General features: G+C 35.2%; 1 protein-coding gene across 1 annotated transcript in view; it reads left to right on the forward strand.

Moving 5' to 3' along the window:
• LOC150101152 (protein zyg-11 homolog B-like) overlaps window positions 1-16,205 on the forward strand; it is a 287,455-nt gene that overhangs the window by 14,346 nt on the left and 256,904 nt on the right. The gene's annotated exons all lie outside the window — the stretch shown is intronic.

Genomic DNA, 16,205 nt, shown 5'->3' on the forward strand with positions numbered 1-16,205 from the left:
AGAGATGATGTAGAATTCTTGCAGAATAAGTTAAACTGTCTGAACAATATGGACAAAGTAGAATAGTTATCAGTTTAATGCAGCAAGTGTAAGGTTATGCATTTTGACATGAAAATATTTCATGTATCCCACATTGATGGAACTCCAGCTTGGCTGGAGTTCCATCAATTTTGACCAAACTGGTTGGATGGAGCATCCAACCAAGTTGGTCAATTTTTTAGCCAAAGTCCATTCTTCACTTCCGAATGTCATGATCAGAAGTTTACAACTGTCAAATATTTTTTCTTTTAAGGCCAATTGTTTGGATGTTTTCCAAAGGCCATCCAACCAAGTTATTCTATGTATAATTGCTTCCTTACAGTCAGGATTTAATCTTGGTGGGGGGGGGGGTTGAGTAGACGATTTAAGAATACACGCTATGCATCGCATACGACCTATGACTGAGCGTCTGCAATGATCGCTAATTCATAAGTAGTATAGAAATAGAAGACACGACAGAACATAAATTAAAAAAAAAAAGAATTTTAATTAGGAAAACATTTTTGAAAATTTCCTAGTGTTTTTTCCTTTTTCTTTGGGGTGGACCAGGCCCCCCTTGCCCCCCCCTCCCTCTGGGTGCACCACTGCTTACAGTCACCTTCTACTGTGATCTTTTGTCTTAGGTAAACATACACTGGCATCCTAAACCTGAGGATGAACACAGTTTCTGAAGATTACAACTGCAAAATCAGCTTGTGGCAATTTGTATAACTGACAATTTCAAGTAGAAAGCAGGTAGCAGGTACACATTCAAAATTTCAGACACAAAGGAGTTACACAGTAGCACTCAGCAGGATAAAAGGCAAGTGTGTTTGAAGGAAACTCTTTTCGTGCAAACTTGGATGTCTTGTAATGTCTCAAAGACATCATCTAGATGATTTCACGTGGTGAAGAATTATTGGAAAGCTTGAAAAAGGCTGCAGAATTACTGATATTGCTAGAGAGTTTGGAATCTCACATAGCATTATGTCCAGGTTCTGGGTAGTGTTTCAACCCAGTGGAATGTGTTCAAGATCTTTGATAAGAGGTTGATCTACCATGGAGCATGAAGACAGATTTTTGGTTATAACAGCAAAATGTAATCGATGCACCACAGCAGGTTAGCTTGCAAGTCAGCCCTATTCAAGCACAGTTACGCAGATATTTCAACAAACTGTGGCACGCCGTCTGTGACAAGTAGTCCTATATGTCCAATGGCCTGTAGTCTGCATTCCTTTATCCACAGCTCATCTTAGAGCACACATTTTCACTGGTGTATCTATAAAAAATGGACAAGACATCAGTGTGCTAATGTACTCTTTACAGGTGAGAGGCATTTTAGTCTTTCCTCCAATTCTAGATGACACTTGATTTGGTGAGAAAGTGATACGTTGCAAGAATGTTTTTGAAAAGGATAGATACATAACCTGTTGCATAATCTGGATAAGAATTTGTCAATAAGGACAGATGAAATATCAGCACCTTTACTAAAGGAATGTCATCTGAATTGGCTAGGCCTTTCACATGTTTGTATAACTTGAGTCTCAGCTTACGAATGATACCACAAGAATGGAAGGAATGTATAATACTTCCATTGTACAAGGGTGATGCAAAAACTGATGTAACTACTAACCTATCAGTATCTGTGGTGTGGTAGTGAAGATTTTAGAGATTCAACATGAGAACTAATCAAAAGAAGGCAATTGGAAAAACAAAGAGACACAGGGACTGAAGAATATAAGAAATTACATAGATAAGTCAGAAGAACCATCAAGCAGGACAAGGAAAAGTTCTATAGTCGTAAATGTGAAGAGGTAGTTTCAGATGAGGAGGCACAATTATAAAAGGATATTTTTATTTAGTTCGTGACCTAAAGTACAAGTTTAAGCCCAAATTGAATGTCATCAAAGAAACGAATGGAGAATTACTAACAGAAGAAATGGAAATCCAAAACAGATGGAAAGAATACTGTAAGGAACTGTACAATGGAATTGATAAAGAAAATGTGGAGGAGACTTCTCACCAGGAAAATTTTGATTTGGAACCTCCTCTACTTAGGCATGAAGTTGAAATAGCAGTTAAGCAGCTTAACACAATAAGGCCCCAGGTGCAAATGCAATCCCAGCAGAGTTAATTAAGGCCACAGGGGATGGAGGGATGGTAGACCATCAGTGAGATGGATGGTGTGTATGGAGTGACTGATCTTTGGGGAGTTGAAGCCTCCAGAAAAGCAAACAACAAGACTACATGGCAAGGCATGGTGTGTCACATCACTGAGTATCGATAAAATCACACCTGAATTATTGTGTGCAGATTTCATCTTCTGGGTTCCTAGGGAATAAAGAATCTGTGGTAAAGGTGCAAAGAAGAGTTATAAAGATTATATCAGGATTATGGGACTTTAGATTATGAGGACAGATTGCGAGTATGTGGATTACAGACTCTGGTTAACAGGAAAAAGAGGGGTGATATGATAAAGGTATATAAACTTTTGAATGGGTGCTATAGGATATTGTATGATGAAATTTTTTGTTGTATGGAAGGTGGGGAGAGAACACAGGAGCATCCATGGAAGTTAAATTTGTTCAGAGTCAAGACAGGAATAAGAGCTATATTTTTCTCTTACAGAGTTGAGCAATGAGTGAGTGAGTGGAATAGTTTGCCTTTAGAGGTAGTGAGTGCATCTAGTGTGAACGAATTTAAGATAAGGTATGACAGTTGGTTTAGGTGATTTATAGACTCTCAATGAGGCAGTCTATAAATCATCCAATCCTTGACTCCTTGGAGATCTTAGATGATGATAATACGGTAGTGTGGGATTCATGGTGTGGGGAGGCATTATGCTTAATGGGTACACTGAGCTACAAATGCTGAAAAAAGGGACTGGTTAGTGAACGATATTGCAATGAAGTTCTTTAACATCATGTTTGATTGTTACATGGTGCTTAAGGCAAAAAATTCATTTTTACAGATGACAGTGCCACTACATTGTACACAAGCAGGAGATACCTTTGGAGACCAAGGATATTAATTGAATTGAGTGGCCATCATGCTCCCCAGATCTCAACCCTATAGAACATGTTTGGGACACAGTAGGGAGATGCACTGCTGTTCGAAATTCCCCTCCAGAGGCAAACTGGTCTCCTTTGAATGAGGAGGGGGACCAGTTGGCATCAAGAACTCCTGAATCACTTGGTGCTAAGCATGGTACAATATCGTGAGAACTATATTGCAATTCAGGGGTGAACCTGAATTGCAATATAGTTCTCCACATTTGGCTGTAGTCATGAAAATTTTTTCATATGCAGGTAAAAATATAGTTCATCCCTGGCTTTAAGACACCAGTTTAGCAGCTTACCACATCAATTTCCTGTCGTTTCATTGGTACTGACTTTTTAGACCAATTTATCATACATCGTTTTTGTTTATATTTAATCCTACCTTTTTACTTTCACTTTTTACATTCAATTCCATGATGATGTGTTGAAATTTTTCTGCAGAGGTTCCTAAAATAGCAATATCATCAGCAAATTGTATGCGATTTAATTTTTTCCTATTTACCATAATTTCTCTATTTTTCCAGTCCAGGTTTTGAAAAATTTCTTCTATGGCTGCTGTAAATAATTTAGATGAAATGGGTGTCTAACTCCCTTTTTATAGGAAATTTCATATCTGTTCCTGATTTTAAAGATGCAATTGAATTTTTATATATATGGCTAAGTATGTCAATGTGAGTTTTGATTTTTAAGGGTTTCTAAAATGTTGAGAATGAATCAAATGCAGACCCTAATGGCTTTTAGTATTCATTTGTATTTTCAATTATTTGTCTCATTGCATATGTGATCAATGGTTCTGTAATTTTTTCTGAATCCTGCTTATTCTGCAAGTTGGGAAAAATCATGACTGGTATACTACCTGCTTCTAGAACTTCTGTTGGTAATTCATATTCACCAGGTGAAGATGAATTACCAACAGAATTAAAAAAAGATTAATGTCTTTTCATTAATCATCCTACCCATTGTGTATTGAACTTCTTTTAAAACATCAGGGCATATTTCTTCTTCCATTTGGGATATTAGCAAAAGAAAAAACCCTAGAGTTTTTTAGATGCATGTCAAGTAGAAGAAAAAATGATTATGCTAATGGATGAAAATTGTAGAATGAAAACTGCTGCAGAAGACACTGTTGAGGTATTCAGTAATCAATTTATAAGAATGTTTCATCCTCATCAGTGTGAAATCATGAGAGACATAAGTGTAGAGGACATAAGAGATGATGGCTTAATTGTGAGTGAGCAGGAGTATTTGAGAAAATAACCTTAATATCAATAAGGCGATGGGATTTGATGACATGTCACCATGCATCTTAAGAGAATGTCCCAGGGAATTGGCATGCATGTTTAATAAGTTTTATAATAGCAGAGGTTCCAAGAGAGCAGAAAGAAGGTAAAATTGTTCCACTGCATAAAGGTGGTAATAAGCCTGTGGCTATAAATTATAGGCCAATCTGTATACGTGCAGTTATGGTGAAGGTACTAGAGATTGGTGAGAATTAGGATATGGAAATGGGTTGATAACAGCAGTATTCTCTTTGGTTGTCAGCATGGGTTTGTTAAGGGGAGATCATGTTTTACTTATGTACTATATGGAAATTTACTCTTTATCTGAATCTTGATAATACAGTATATAATATAACTTCCTTGAAATGATCGTTACTGGTGACGAAACGTGGTGTTTTGAGTATGAGCCCGAAACAAAGCGCCAGAGTGCTGAATGGAGACTACCAGAAGAGGGGCATCCGAAAAAAAACTTGGAGAAGTCAAAAGTAAAACAATGCTGATTTGTTTCTACGATTCCAAAGGCATCATCTACAAAGAATTCGTTCTGCCTGGCCAAACGGTCAATGGTGAGTTTTATCTCGAAGTTTTGAAGTGATTATTAGCGAGAATTCGTCGCGTATGGCAGGAATATCGTGATGCAGGCAGTTGGTCACTTTGCACGATAATGCACCATCTCATCGTTCGAACATTGTGAGACAGTTTTTGAGCAAAAAACCAAGTTTGTGTGTTGAATCGCTCGCCGTGTTCACCTGATTTGGCACCCTGTGACTTCTTTCTCTTCCCCCAACTTCATTTGCTGATGAAAGGAAAGCGATACCATTGAAAACGTTCAAGTGGCAGTAACCACGACTCTCAGCAGTATCCCAAAAATCAATATAAAAAAAACTCATTTAACGAATCCGTGTCAAACACTGTATCGAAGCTGCAGGAGAGTATATTGATTGAAATAAATGATTTGAATAGTTATAATTGACTTATTTTCTATCAAAAGTTCTAAAAGTTATTTTTGAATAGAGGGTGTATTATCCAAAGTAAGACTGGAAGGAAAAGATTATTTTTTGTGAGAAATCAAATGGGGAATTTTTAGCATTGAAATTAACAAGGTTATCAGAATCCAATTGAAGAATTGTTTAGGGATTAGAATTTAAGATTCTACAAGTTGATATTCTGGAAGTTTTGTGATTTGTATAGTGCAAAGTTTGTCAAATGAGAAAGAGGAGTGTAGTACTGTCCTTAGCAGAACTATATATTGGATTTTTAGTCAGCTGAATATTAATATATAGAACTAAGAGAATTATTCAAAGAACATTCTTGTGGAATATCAGTTTCTATTGCAAAAGGATACACATCAATCTACTGTGACATGTGATGTTTTCCCATTCGAAAATTCGAATTTCATATCGAAAAGAAGAGCGTATAAGAAAGTTTTCAAATTAATCAAAGTTGAGTAGCTTTTGGAGGTGAACTATAAACTAAAATATACAAACAAAGAAAAAGTGTGAGTTTGAAAACAAGAACCAAACATCGGATATTTAGGGGCAAGTCCTGAAGAAAACATTGGTTCAGCCAGAAAGGCATTTGGTGAGGTTGTCTGCAGGTATAGAAAACAGAACTCCATGGAAGACTCAGGAAGTTAGAGGCATTCAAGAAAATGGAGAGATCATAGTGAAAGTTCCTGGCAAGTAAGTCAGCTTGTGCTCTTAGAGAAAAATGTAAGAAAGTGAAGTACTGTGCAAAACTAGCCAAACAAAACTCACAGATAAAACTTTGCTAAGAACATTTTCTTCTGGCCCTTTTTTTATAACTATTTATGGTTATAGGCCTCCCTCATTTGCCACCAACTTTCTTTACAGAATGCTTCCTGATGCCGACATTCAGCCATCTCCACTAGGTCATTCTTCCATGGTAAGAATATAGATGATAAATAACAGGAAGGTGGCAAAATGTTCTGGAGGCTATTGAAAAAGCTTAGAATTGGAGGAAAGCATATTGAAAAAGGAATTAGAGATGGTAAAGGAGACATGAAAACTGAAGATAACGATATTCTTGATGCATGGAGTAATTACTTGAAATGATTATTAAATGAAACAAGCAATGAAAGCATGGCAATAAAAAACACTCAACAAGAATGCAGTCAGGAATACATATACATATTTAAAGCAGAAAAAGTCATCAAAAACCTGAAATATGAAAAGGCAGCTGGAATAGCAGGAATATTTTACGACTACATTGCTTAATTCAGGAGGCCTGGTCAGAGGGTCAAATTCCAGATGATTAGAATAGAGCTCTCATAGTACCCATCTATAAAAAGGGAATTAAAACTGACCGTGAAACTTATACATGAATTTCCCTATTGAGTGTTCATGGAAAGATTTATGTAATTCTTGAAAAGTAGCTAAGAAAAATTATGGAGGGGATAGCTTGGACAACTTGCGAAGACATCGCATCGGATAATGGCAATGTTGGAGAGGACCCTGACATGCAAAAATAAAGAGGTTATAATGCCATTGTATAAGGCCTTGATCAGGTCTCAAATGGATTATTGTGCACAGATCTGGTCGATGGGTTTTCATGAGGATATGTTGGAAAGGGTCCAGAGATGATTCACAAAGGTTGTCAGTGGTCTTTGGAATGTGGGGTATCAGGAACAGATTGAGAGAATGTAAGTTGCAAAACCACTTGAATAGGAGGAAGAAGGGTGAGGGGATATGATTGAGACATATACTAGTCAGAGGTTGTTATCAGGTTGATATGGAATAGATTTTCCATAGAATGAGAGGGGGGGGGGATAGAACAAGAAGCCATTACTGGAAATTGTATGAAGAGGGTATGAGCAGAGGATTGTGGAGTAGATTCTTTGCATGGAGAGTGGTTGGTGAGTGGAATGCATTGCCTGAGTGTCTTGTGAATGTAGACACATTGAATCATTTTAAGGCACAGTTTGATGAGCATTGTGTGCAATACCTCCCACAATGAGTCTGTCTCCATGGAGGTCAGATGTTAATAATAAGCTGTAATTAGGGCAGGCAGAGGGTGTCAGGATCAGATTTTCACTTTAAGACAAATTGTTCAGAAATCTTGGGAATATAACAGGGATCTGTATTTAAGTTTTGTAGATGTGGAAAAGGCATATGACAGTATGCCAAGTGAAAAGCTGTTCAGAATGCCACAGTTATATGGTATAAATGGGACATTATACCAAGTAATACTTAGTCTATATTTTAGTTGTGAGTCAGCAGCAGACAGAATTGAAGGAGGTACAGATAGATAGTTTTGATGTTAAATCTGGTTTTAGACACCGGTGCACATTTTCTCCATTGTTATTAATCTACATGGATTATATTATGAAGGGAAGTGGTATTAATAAGACAACAAAAGTGATAATAAGACAACAAAAATATTGAAAACATCAACTGTGTCTTGAGTGGAGAACCTATAGATCAAGAAAAACACTTGTGCTATTTAGGCCCAATTTTTATTGAATATAGAAATAGACAACATAATTAGCAAAGCTGGTATGGTAGGGAGTCAACTAAATAAATTTATATGGAATAAGAGAGAAATTAGCCAAAACACAAAACTAGTTGTACACAAGACAATGTTCAAACCAATTTTAATTTATGGATATGAGATCCAGCTTAGAAATTAAACACATGATCAGAGTAGAGATCACAGATATGAGAGTTCTGAGAAAGATTAGGGAAGTGAACAGAAGGCATTGATGACTGTATCATATTAACAGTGAGGAATTAAGAACTTGACATTTTTAGCATTCAGGAATATGTTGGCAGATCTAATTTCAGGTGGTATAGATATCTTAAGCAGGAAATGGCAAGAAAAAAACCCAGAGGACAACCAAGATCTAGGTGGATTGATACAGGAAAAAGTGCCTTAGAAGACAGAAACATAAGATCTGATAATATTGGAGTCTTGTCAGATTAATTTGAAGGAAATTTATCGATAGGAAATTAGTAACCTTTTCATATCGTGATATCCTGCACACTCCTTGAGGGTACATGTTAGCAATTTGATGATAATGGATAAGATAAGAAGATCCTCTTTTGATTGACATTAGCTGAATTTATATTAGTAATCATTTATTAGTAGAACAGATTCTAGGTCACTTAGAAGAAAGAGTGTTATTTTATATTTATTTTTATATATTCCCCCCCCCATTACTATTGAAAGAACTGAAATGATTGAATCTGGAAGGTAATTTGATGGCAAAAATTTGTTGCCCTTAGGAATTGGTTGAATATGGCATAATTTTGAGGCTTCAAAATATGTATCACTTTAGTAGTAGAGTATAAAAAAAATGACATAGAAGAGGAGTGGACTCGAATGTGCGTAAAAGGCTTATGTGTTCACAGTACATGTTATTTATTTTCATAGTATTGATGACAATTAATAAAAGGCAGTTATTAATGGCAGTTAATAAAAGAAATTTATTAACTTATTTGCTAACATTTCATTGGTATTATATCCAGCATCTTCAGAGCAAAAACAGTTTGTCACAGTATGTGAAACAACGACAGTTTGGGATAACAGTGAGGCTATTTTAAAAAAAATGTAACAGACGACACTAGGAACTAAATCCTAATTAGGCACCATCTATGTTTAAAAAAGAGAGAAAACAAATATTAATTAGATCTTAAAATCACTGTTTCCCAGATTTTTGGTAAATTTATACAGCCACACTTGTTGAAGTTTGGAGTATGTTTTAAAGCTTCTGTTGATTCCAAAAACAGTCTCTCTGACTTATAATGATGTCTGTGTAGCACTTTTGTTTTTTTTTCTATTCGATCCTGTACGGTCTGCTAGATCCCACATGCCATAACGATAGTGCCAGATGTATTTTTTATGTTCACCAAGTTAGATGTCAAGAGTTCTTCCTGTCTATCCATAGTAAGCCTGGTTACAAGAACAGGGCACTTCATAAACTCCTGGATGTGATTAAAACAACAAAAAAAAAAAGTTTGTCTTTAGGTGAATGGATGAGAGTTACCAATTTGACATAAGGTTTAAATATCGTGTGTAGCTGATATTTATTGAGCACTTTAGATATCTTTTCAGATGTGCCTTGAATTTATGGGATGGTAACAATTTTGCTGCAGTCTTATGTGGTAGAAATCCCCCCCGTTGCCTACCGTGAAATGAAATAACAGGAGTGAACTCTAGATCTTCTTTACAATTAGACAAATGACATACCAAAAGGCTTAGTTGTTGCTGATTATTCATATTAGTGCTTTATATAGTATAAACAATGCGAATAGAGATAAAAATAAATTAATTTACTGAACTTGCTAATATTTCACTGGTTTTTGACCCAGCTTCTTCTGAGCACATAAGCACTACACTAAATTATTAGAAACCTTTTACATTGGCCTAACATCAGAATGATTGTTTCTCCTAAACATTTGGGAGATTCTCATCTTATGTAAATATCACAAATAGTTAATATTTATTTTTGATGTTAATTTCTGGAATACAGCAACCATTTTTAATTGGTTTATCTATGTACTTCATATTCCTGTTCTTTGTGCTTGCTTTTTCCACACACTGATGTGTTATTTTTAGTACAAAATATTTGTACTTTTTATTAATGTTTTTATCGTGTCATTTCTGTTGTTTCATCTTTATGTTCCCTTCACATCCTTTTGCTTTTTTCCCCCTTAATGAAGCTAGTGATCCATTTAATTTCCACATGATTTATCCTCCTGATCCTGGGTACGCAATTATACTGTTTACCATAAACAACCATTGACCATTTCCCATGAACTGTTAACAACCTTCAAGCTTTGTAGTTTCCTATGCCATGTCACTGCTTCATGCTGTCTTATAAGTTTATCATCACAAGTGCTGCAATTTCACATGTTATCCCTTTTACTGAAAACTCCATGTTTAACCACCTTCTATATCAAAACTGCATGATCACCCTTTCTAATAGGAGATGCCTTGGTTATAGCCCTAATCATTTGATGCAATTAATATAGTATTTTACATCCTGAATTTTCTCCATCTGTCCTTTCCAGTAATTATCTTTTAGTAGCTATGTAAATTCCATTTTCTTCCTTCTCTCCTAAGTTGACATCTGGTGTAATAATTATTTGTCCTATACACCCATGGAGCTTAATTGCTGCATGTCCTCTACATCTTGGCTCTCTCTAAACCATAATGATGGTAATAATGCAATGAGGTCACTGACATCAGTTTTCATACTGGGAAGACATGCCATCAGGTGTATATCTTTTTAATCATGGAAATACCATACACTTTTTTTTCTCTCTCTCTCTTTTATGATTTGTCACACTTTGGTTTCTTGTCTTTCTCATCTGCCCTTTCTTTCTCTTTTCTGGTATACTGTTCATCAGACATTTTCTCCAGTCATTATTTAACCACTTAAATCAGCATAATTATCAATAGATACAGGAGAATTTTCAGTATCTGGTAGGATGGGAAAGAACAAGTCATTCATGGGAGCTGAATAAAAGTTCAGTCACCAGCACAGCATAGGGAGCAGATTTTTCTCATGCTGAGGGAAATATGTTGCAAAAAGAGAGAGTAGAGAGTGCGACATCATGAATAAGTTTAAAGAGATGTAGGATTGATTGGTGTTGTGTTGGTATGATGGATTATCCTCATAAGTTATTCTTGTTTATGTTGTAAGTAAATATGATATTAATAAGCTGATAAATAAGTGGATCTCACATGATGAATTTTTCTAAAATAGTCTTGGAATGTAGAAGCCAATCATTATTAGTGCATTCTGGGAATTAGCCTCATGTCAGACATTAGAAGATATGGAGTTACCTTGAGTAGAGAAGATAGCTTACTCCACAAACCATGCAGTTACAGCAGAAGCCTTATGACATGGTGCACTGCCATGTCTTGTTATAAAATTAAAAAAAAAAAAAAAAAAATTCAACTTTTTCTGTTTCATTGATCATGACGACCTGGTGGGACAAGTAGTTAGCATATCCACTCTCCAATGAACAAATTGTGAGGAGTTCAAATCTTGACATCAGCACGAATGTATGTGATTGTCTTTAGGTGGTAGATGAATTTTATCAGTTGATGTGAGACAGTTGTCCTGTTTGTTGGAGGCCTAAAATGGTTTCAAAAAAATTCAGTGTTTGATACCTTGTGCAGAGTTTCCAGACTAAGTAAAAAAAACAAATAAATAAAACATATATAAAATTAATAAAAACAAAAAATCTTTATTCTACAAACAATACTAATGTAGTGTATATTTACACTACATTTGTCATTTGTGGGCAGGAATTGCATATTGCATTAAAATGTTGAATGAAAGGATTTTTTATTACAGGAATACCTTGTATAGAGCGGTTAATTAGGTCCAAGAGGCGTCCGCGCTATGCAAAACTGCTTTGTTTGAGGTCTAATTATAAAGGTTTTCAATTTAATTTGTTTATTACAAAAATTTAGGATAATAAAAATGTTTAAAAATGAAAAAAAATTGTTATTTTTATTAACTAAATAACAAATAAAATCCTTTTAAACTGATATAAAAGTTGTAGAAAACAAAACAAATATTGCTTCAATTTTAGCATACAGTAATTTACTTTTTACTAAAGTAGTCTTTCAGTGTTTGTTGAACCATCCTTGTCTTCTTTGTCTCTTCAAGTATTAGATCTCTGTAACATTTGATGGCATTATTGAGACTTTGTCTCACTTTGATGCTTCTTTCCAAATTCGGGTCGGCATTTATGAGAAAGTCGGAAGCTTCATCGATTTTTCTCAGAAAAGTTGAAAGGAAAATTCTTCAACCATGACATCAGTGGGGTCATCTTCTTCTGCTTCATAGGCTCGTTGTTGTTCCAACTCCAAAAGGGTTTCATCATCCAGATCATTTGAATGAGAATCAATCATTCATTCACATTGTTACAATCTAAACTCATAAAACCAAGATCTTTGCCCATCTGCACAATTTCTTTTGAGATTTCCTCTTTCTATGTTGCAAAGGCAACAATCTTTTGAGCAATGCGGCAAGATATTATGCCATACGGCTCGCATGTTGCTTTGAGTCACCTCTTGCCAAGATTCGTAAATATTTTGAATGGCATCTTTTATGTTAAATTTCTTCAAACATTCACTCAAACTCCAAGAATCTTCTTCTGCTGCAGCTTTAATAGCTTGAACCAAAGTTCGTCTTAAATAGTAAGCCTTGAAAGTGGAGATAACGCCTTGATCCATCGGCTGCAGAATTGATGTGTTTGGAGGGAAAAAATGAATCTTGACATTTTCATCTAAGTCAGTCAATAGAGTTGGATGGCCTGGCACATTGTCTAATAAAAGCAAAATTTTGAAAGGAATATCATTCTTTTTACAATAGCTTTTAACTTCTGGGCAAAAACAAGTTTTAAACAAACCTTCGAATAATGAACGAGTCACCCACGCTTTTTTATTCGAACGCGAATGAACAGGTAAATTGTTCTTTGTCAAGCCCTTAAGAGCTCTTGGGTTTTTCGCTCTGTACACTAACAGTGGCTTCAATTTTAAATCACCTGATACATTACCTCCTAGTAAAAGTGTCAATCGGTCTTTTGACACTTTATACCCAGCTTGTGTTTTTTACTTCTCTGCTAGAAATGTGCGCGATGGCATTCTTTTCCAGAACAAGCCAATGTTGTCAGCATTAAAAATTTGATCATCTGTGTAACCTTCCTTCTCAATAAGCTCCTTCAATTCAATGGGAAATAATTCTGCAGTTTTTGTGTCAGCACTTGCCTTTCACCATAGATTCTTACGTCATGGAGTTCCATACGCTCTTTGAAATTGTAGAACCACCCGCGACTTGCTATAAAAGTTTCACTAGTTGTACCTCCTTCATTTTCGCTTTTATTTTGTCATATAGACTTGTTGCTTTTGCCTGGCTTATCATTTGACTCAAAGGAATCTTTTTCTGATTACAATCTTCAATCCAGATCATTAGAAGGCGTTCCATATTTTCCATTGTAGAAGATCGATTTCTTGTGATCACTTTTGACATATAAGAAGCGTTGCTCATTCCATGTTGTTTAATCTTTTCTTTGCTCTGAATAATTGTTCATACAGATGACTCATTCATTGAATTCTCCCGTGCTATTTTAGCAAACGAAGCTCCATTCTCGTGACCTTTTATAATTTCAAGTTTCTTCTCTAATGTCAACCACTTGTGGGTTTTTGTTACTCCAACAGTGTCTTCTTTGTTTTCTCTCTTTTCACTCATACTTAAATAACAAAAAAATATTAACGTAAATAATAATATGCCGCGGGGAAATAACGTGTCTACGTGAGAGCCAATCGAATAACTACTGCATAAACGTGGCTCTGGACTGTCACTTGCGTCACCCGGGAGTCGCCGGTCAGTGCTGACAATGTTATTGTAATAATGATAAGTGTAATAATAAAAAACGCGTTAGACCAAAACCCACGTTGTTCAAAACCGCACTATACAAGGTATTCCTGTATTTTATTATTATTATTATTTATTTCACTTCTTAATCATATGAAGCATATTGAATTCATCTTGTTTTTATTATTAGAAAGACTGGGCTTGATAAATAGCAGTTGGTCAATTCAGCCAACATTCAGATGTCTTTCTCTGTAAAATCATGAAATTACACCTACTCTACAACTGTCTCCACCTACTACACTGAATAACTGCTACCATCATCTACTGCCCAGCACCATCACTAGGATTTTTTTGTCTGTAAATTGCATGTGTTCTGACGACTGATTTGTCTGTATGTGGGATGAAAAGCCAGAGTTTCCGGGAGAAAAAAAAACCTGCTTTTGTTCAACATTTTAATAATTCACGTGAACTTCTGAAATAAGTATTTCACTTCTCAATCATATGAAGCATATTGAATTCATCTTGTTTTTATTATTAGAAAGACTGGGCTTGCTAAATAGCAGTTGGTCAATTCAGCCAACATTCAAATGTCTTTCTCTGTAAACAGTACCTAATTCTTTGAAAAAAAAAGTAATAATTTGCTTTTGTACATTACTTTAATTGTAATTTAAATGAGGATCATGTTTATGTATTTTTTTACTAATTTTGTGTAATAGACATCTTGTTTTCATAAAAAGTTTAATTTCTTTAGTCCCAATTTTAACAGCCTGCTCTGGATGAGCCTGTATAACTCCTTGAGTTTATAAGGTTTACCTTAAGTGAATGTGACCGGAGTAGAGTCCACTGACTGATTGCAAGAAATTTATCATGCGTTGATATATACATTTTTTTAACAAAAGTGACTCACTCTGCATGTGAAGAATCACTTCAGCTCACCATATTAAGTCAGTTTTCTCCATTTAAAAAAATGGGGCGAACCGACTTAAAACAAAAAAACACTTGTATGGACCCAAGGATAGCTATCTATAGTTGAAATACTTGCTCTAATAAATTTCCTTCAGAATACACTTGATGCTGGGTTGATCAAGAGTTGAAGCTACATAACTGAGAGGAGTATCTCTATATACTTTACACACCTTTTAAGGATTGTGGAGAACCGCTGGGTTTCTGATTCTGTATATCTACCGTATATTCCGGCATATAAGTCGATTTTGGAATTTTTTGAATTTATTTGAGTTTTTATAGTATACTTGTCGTATAAGTCGACTCGAAAAATTTCTTTTTCGTATTGACCAGTTGACCAATAGTGAACTAAAGTGCAATGGCTCCTTTTAAAAGAATGAAATATGACGTGAGTTTTAAGTGCAAAGTGATTAAATTTGCAAAAGAAAATACTGTGTTGATGTACATCAGTTCGGAGTAAATGAAAAACTAGTTCGCAATTGGAGAAAAAATGAAACTTTAATAATGAAAATGCCAAAAAATAAGTGTGCATCCTATTCTGGAAAATAATGTTGCAGATTGGGTTCGAGAAAATCGCCAAAATGGACTCATTATAACAAGAAATAATATTCGTTTATTTGCTTTGAAGTGGGGCAAAGCAAATAAAACGGACAGCAAAAACTTCAAAGCTACAGCGAGTTGGTGTAGCCGGTTTATCGAAAGGAAAAATTTAGTGCTTCGACTAAAAACGAAAATCACACAGAAGCTGCCGAAGGATTTGAATGGTAAGTTATTAAGTTTTCAAAGATTTATAATTGCTAAAAGAAAGCAAAAAAAGTATTTATTGTCTCAAATTGGAAGTATGGATGAAACTCCAGTTATGTTTCACATGATCGGGAATAGAACAGTAGAAATGAAAGGAAGTAAAACTATTTCTTTAAAAACAACTGGACATGAAAAAAAGCAGTTTCACAGTTGTACTTGCTTGTATGGCTGATGGTACTAAATTAAAACCTATGATAATTTTTAAAAGAAAAACAATGCCAAAGATCAAAATTCCAAGAAACGTTTTTGTCCGTGTTCTTGAGAATGGTTGGATGGACGAAGCAGGAGTTAAGCTGTGGATAAAAATATTTGGAATGCACGACAAGGTGCATTAAAAAATCCAAACAGTCTTTTAGTGTGGGACATGTTCAAATTCCATTTAACGGAATGCACAAAATCTTTATTAAGAGAGAATACTACCAATATGGCAGTGATTCCAAGTGGGTTAACTTCACTAGTGCAACTGTTGGATGTTTGTATAAACAAGCCATTTAAAGACAGTTTACGAAAACAGTGGAATGCATGGATGCAAGAAAGAGAGAAAAATTGCACAAAAGGATGACAAATGCGACATGCGTCTTTGGTAACTATGTGTGAATGGGTAGCGAAAGCATGGGATGAAATAAAACCAGATACAGTAATAAAATCTTTTTAAAAAATGTGCTATATCTAACAAATTAGATGGCTCGGAAGATGATTTTGTTTACAGTGATGACGAAATCGATG

This window comes from Typopeltis vanoorti, chromosome 12 (assembly GCF_054136105.1).
Source record: "Typopeltis vanoorti isolate ZY-2024b chromosome 12, IOZ_Tvanoo_1.0, whole genome shotgun sequence".
Classification (NCBI taxonomy): domain Eukaryota; kingdom Metazoa; phylum Arthropoda; class Arachnida; order Uropygi; family Thelyphonidae; genus Typopeltis; species Typopeltis vanoorti.